Source organism: Saccoglossus kowalevskii, chromosome 11 (assembly GCF_978046115.1).
Source record: "Saccoglossus kowalevskii chromosome 11, keSacKowa6.1, whole genome shotgun sequence".
NCBI classification, from domain to species: Eukaryota; Metazoa; Hemichordata; class Enteropneusta; family Harrimaniidae; genus Saccoglossus; species Saccoglossus kowalevskii.
In genome coordinates, this window is record NC_140651.1 from 26,828,452 (window position 1) to 26,834,452 (window position 6,001).

General features: G+C 35.4%; 1 long non-coding RNA gene across 1 annotated transcript; it reads left to right on the top strand.

Annotated features, from left to right (window-relative positions):
• The first annotated feature begins 4,583 nt into the window (after positions 1–4,583).
• LOC146736593 (uncharacterized) lies at positions 4,584–5,597 on the top strand. Its single transcript, XR_014930956.1, has 2 exons — positions 4,584–4,927; positions 5,420–5,597. It is a non-coding gene; the product is annotated as an uncharacterized LOC146736593 (long non-coding RNA).
• The last annotated feature ends 404 nt before the right edge of the window (positions 5,598–6,001 follow it).

The following is a 6,001-nucleotide window of genomic DNA, read 5'->3' on the forward strand; positions in this document are numbered from 1 at the left end:
ATATTCAATGCTACTATTTTGTACCAATCATATATCGAATAATAACATATCCCGACAAAAGAATATTACATGCTACTATTTTTGTACCAATCCTATATCGAATTATAACATATCCCGACAACAGAATATTACATGCTACTATTTTTGTACCAATCCTATATTGAATAATAACATATCCCGACAACAGAATATTACATGCTACTATTTTTGTACCAATCCTATATCGAATAATAACATATCCCGACAACAGAATATTCAATGCTACTATTTTGTACCAATCATATATCGAATAATAACATATCCCGACAACAGAATATTACATGCTACTATTTTTGTACCAATCCTATATTGAATAATAACATATCCCGACAACAGAATATTACATGCTACTATTTTTGTACCAATCCAATATCGAATAATAACATATCCCAACAACAGAATATTACATGCTACTATTTTTGTGCCAATCCAATATTGAATAATAACATATCCCGACAAAAGAATATTACATGCTACTATTTTTGTACCAATCCTATATCGAATAATAACAGTCCTCGACAACAAAATTATATGTGCCACTATTTTGCTACCATCCCTATAGTGAAGTATAACAGTCCCCGACAACTAAACTATATGTGCTACTATTTTGGTACCATCCCTATAGTGAAGTATAGCAGTTCCTGCCAACTAAATTATATGTGCTACTATTTTGGTACCATCCCTATAGTGAAGTATAGCAGTTCCCGACAACTAAACTATATGTACCACTATTTTGGTACCATCCCTATAGTGAAGTATAACAGTTCCTGCCAACTAAATTATATGTGCTACTATTTTGGTACCATCTCTATAGTGAAGTATAGCATTTCCCGACAACTAAACTATATGTACCACTATTTTGGTACCATCCCTATAGTGAAGTATAACAGTTCCTGCCAACTAAATTATATGTGCTACTATTTTGGTACCATCTCTATAGTGTAGTATAGCAGTTCCTGCCAACTAAATTATATGTGCTACTATTTTGGTACCATTCCTATAGTGAAGTATAGCAGTTCCCGACAACTAAATTATATGTGCTACTATTTTGGTACCATAGCTATAGTGAAGTATAACAGTCCCCGACAACAAAATTATATATGCCACTATTTTGGTACCATCTCTATAGTGAAGTATAACAGCCCCCGATAACTAAATTATATGTGCCACTATATTTTGGTACCATTCCTATAGTGAAGTACAACAGTCCCTGACAACTAAATTATATATGCCACTATTTTGGTACCATCTCTATAGTGAAGTATAACAGCCCCCGATAACTAAATTATATGTGCCACTATATTTTGGTACCATTCCTATAGTGAAGTACAACAGTCCCCGACAACTAAATTATATGTGCTACTATTTTGGTACCATCCCTATAGTGAAGTATAGCAGTTCCCGACAACTAAATTATATGTGCTACTATTTTGGTACCATCTCTATAGTGAAGTGTAGCAGTTCCTGCCAACTAAATTATACGTGCCACTATTTTGGTACCATCCCTATAGTGAAGTATAGCAGTTCCCGACAACTAAATTATATGTGCTACTATTTTGGTACCATAGCTATAGTGAAGTATAACAGCTCAAACCAACTAAATTATATGTGCTACTATTTTGGTGCCATTGCTATTGTGAAGTATAACAGCTCAAACCAACTAAATTATATGTGCTATTATTTTGGTACCATTGCTATAGAGAAGTATAACAGTCCCCGACAACAAAATTATATGTGCCGCTATTTTGGTACCATCTCTATAGTGAAGTATAACAGTCCCCGACAACAAAATTCTATGTGCCACTATTTTGGTACCATCCCTATTGTGAAGTATAACAGTTCCCGACAACTAAATTATATGTGCCACTATTTTGGTACTATCCCTATTGTGAAGTATAGCAGTTCCCTGCAACCACATTATATTTGCCACTATTTTGGTACCATCCCTATAGTGAAATATAACAGTCCCCGACAACAAAATTATATGTGCCACTATTTTGGTACCATCCCTATTGTGAAGTATAGCACTTCCCTGCAACTAAATTATATGTGCCACTATTTTGGTACCATCCCTATAGTAAAGTATAGCATTTCCCTGCAACTAAATTATATGTGCTACTATTTTGGTACCATCCCTATAGTGAAGTATAATTTGTGTGCAATTTTACTGTTAAAGAATTTTTGTCATCAAATCTATTTTCAAGAAACATTTAATTTGGAACACACCTTCAATTTATTTTATTTTCATGCTAAACGTTGATACTTTTACAATCCACCCAAACAAGTAATTTTGGTTTCTAGTGGCGTTCTTTATTGTCGAAGTAGTTATTGTCCGCTTGCTCATTAGTAGTATTCAATAGGCTTTACTGCCACCTCCTAGGCCGCTCATTATTGACACGGTACCAAAATAGTGGCAAATACCAAAAACAGACGTCACCAGTCACACTACGGCTAAAATAGTTAGAGGGCATTGCGCTGAAATCTCCATAGATATGCGACGGTTCAGATGTATGTAATAAATACAATAATACAAAATAAGATGAATGTAATAATAATAAACATAATAATAATAACAAATTACAAAATTATTAAAATTAAAGGGCGGTTGTCGTCGCGCCACGCATGCGCGAGATATATGGTTCTCATATAAACAAAGATGGCAATCGTTGACTGTTGCTCAGATCAACGAGTACAAACTGAGACGTTACCAAGCTTTAATTAGGTATTTTTTCAGTGATTGGAAGGTATCGAAGGAGTCATCGGCGGTAATTAGTGCAAGTCGCGCCCAGGTCAAACCTCATACTTGTGATTTCCAGTGGTAGAGCGCATTGGATTGTGGAAAATCAATGTTTATCAACACAAATGTCGCACTTGCGCAGCGCGACGACCATCGCCCTTTAAGAAAATACACGCAGAACATAAGATTTTAATCAGGTTGGTTTCGTCATATCTAGAGATCATTTTTCAAATATTGCGCACAAGCCACGAATTAACACCAAAAATAATTTGTTTCCAATGCATCCCCAAACCAGCAAATATATAGATAGCTCATAAAATAACCATATTCCTCTTTCTGTGAGAATACACTGGGTAAGATAATTTATGCAAATAAGCAGACGCTCTAAATGTCTTGAGTACGCGGACATGGTAATGATTCCTGTATAAGTTGTCTGTGCTTAAATATTGCGAGGCATATATATGAAATAAACATGATATAAAATGCGTAATTTTGTAATTTATTTAACTTGTGAAGTTGAAGTTTGTTTGTCAGAAAGGTTTGGAACAAATGATGGTACCTGTGATCACCGAGTATTCGTAACCAGACAATACGTGCTGTGGAACATTTATTTGTACGACAAACATTTTTCTTCCTATATTTCCCTTGTTATAGCTGATTTCCACGTTGATTTGTATGTATACAAAGAAGAGCAAATTGAAAATATATTATTGTAAACCAAGATGTCATATCGCCAAATTAATATACGAGAAATGGGTCCGAATGAATTAAGTTGTTACTGTACTAATGATACAATGTAATAATTGTCGTCCAAGATTTGTTAAGATATTTGTGGAAGTTTATTTAGATTATTTAATTAGAAATAGACAATAAGTTGGATTATTTTGGGCGCTCCGAGGAACCGTGTCACAGTCTAACTACTGCAGCAATGTTCCTTTGTGACGTCAGAAGGGACATTCTCGTACGCAGATAAGAGCTAAGGACTAGGCTTTTTGTAAATTGCTGTGAATGACTGATAGTTGACAGAAAATTTGAAAATATTTTTTTAATTAAAATATTCATTTTTGACCCACATATTTTAATTATGACAAAATTCACATATCCATAAGTGATTTTGAACATCAGAGTAACAAACGTTTTACTGATATTTTTCATTCCGCACATCTCTAACTCTAACCACTACAAACCCAATGACAACGACGGAAACCATCACCCAGTGGCGTCGATACGGATGGGGGGCGGTTGAGGGTTCGGTCGCCCCTTGACAAATTTTGGGGGCGTCGCCACTTCAAAATCAAGCTGAAACCATTTGTGTCAGCACAAATTGCCTCTGAGAAAGCAAAAAATATTGTTCCAGAGGGTCTGGATTTCAAACTTTTGAGGGAAACATGCCCCCGGATCCTCTGGGAAGGTAGCCCCCTCCCATGCAAAATTGTGGGCCGCCGCCTCTGCCACTACCACCAATAACAGCACAACAACAACAAAAAGGACAAAACAGCAAAATGCGACGCAACAAGACTAAGTTTACTTTATTTTGTGGAATCTTTATATATATAAGTTTTGTCTACTCAATCGAATGGCTAACTTTAATTGATTTAATATGTTTTGCTGTTACTCAAATTATAGATAGTACAACTATCATTACAGTAGTGAAAAACACATATGTTGATGATTTGAACTGGCCCGACGAATTCATATCTGATTCGTGGAGCTCATGATCAGTAGGTTCACTATGATTTATACCATCTCCGTTAGGTTCTGCTTCTTGACCAATCCTATCAGTACCATGGTTTCCTGTAGCTCAATCTGATTAAAATCTGATGTAGTGTACGGGCTTTAATTATTTTGGCTATAAACTTATTTTAATTTTATGTTTTATTACTTTTGTTATTAATGCCTTTTTATTTTATTATTTTACTTTGATTTTGATTTTGTGATTTTTTTAAAATTCCGCCCTACATACATCTGAGCCGATGCCTATGTAACGAGATTTCAACGAGACCCACTGTCGACGATTTTAGTCAACGAATCACAGACCTTCTTCTATAGCGCACATGATGACGTCACTGGGCAGAGTCGGGTGGCAAACACACTAAAACATAAAATGGCGGATTATACCGACGTTAGGACCGAGAAGAACACGGCTTTTCGGTAAGTTTATCATTGTCAAATGCAACGAAAGTCATTTTTTTATGTTTATATTGTGGCTCGAATGGTTCGAGTTTAGATCGTTACTTAGCGTAGTTATTCTGGGAGTGACGATTTTGTTTCCACCGGTTCGACCGAACACCGGTGTCTTTTTCCAGTCGCTTGCCCTGGAGACGGGTGATGTTTTGTTGACGATCGGGTCAAAACCGTCTACGGTATTGAAGCCGTAGCTGTAAATATTCATCAAAATGTATCAACATTTTGTACATTATACAATAACTCTTTATTAAAGTAATTGTGGTGATTTGGACTGGAATAAAATATTTTTTATTTGGAACACATCGCAATTGATCAGGAAATATTTTATTGCTTCAATTTTCTGCGTCGATGCCGTGGGCCGGTGACCGTTATACAATTTAAAATTTGCATTGTTTACTATAGCTGTTTACAGTGTTCTAATCATTACGATTTACTTATTTTTTGCTTCCATTCTAGATAATTATGCTCAGTGTTTGATGTAAAATTGAAGCGATGACTGAATAAACGAACCTTGGCTGGCGAAGATGTATCAGGAAGTGTACACATTTGTTGGAAGTGAACAAAATATTCAATGTAATGACAAACATTGGAAAATGCTGTGGAATTTCTTTTGTAAATAAAAATATACTAGCAATTTTCTATTAATGGTTTATTCAAGTGGGCAATATATAATGTACAGAAAGATTGCCCGTAGAGTATCGCTACACTGAAAAGTAAGCAACCGACAGCCTCTATAAAAGGGGGCATGTGACTGGCTGTTACTTACGCGAGATTTGAACGGGACTTACGTAGGCGTCGGATCAGATGTATGTAGGGCGGAATTAAAAAAAATGAAAATCAAAGTAAAATAATAATATAAAAAGGCATTAATAACAAAAGTAATAAAAAATAAAATTAAAATAAGTTTATAGCCAAAATAATTAAAGCCCGTACACTACATCAGATTTTAATCAGATTGCCTGTAGCTGTTCCATGTGATGATTCAATGTAGGTGACTTGCATCATGCCGAGATCTTCATGACGCAAATAATGACAATG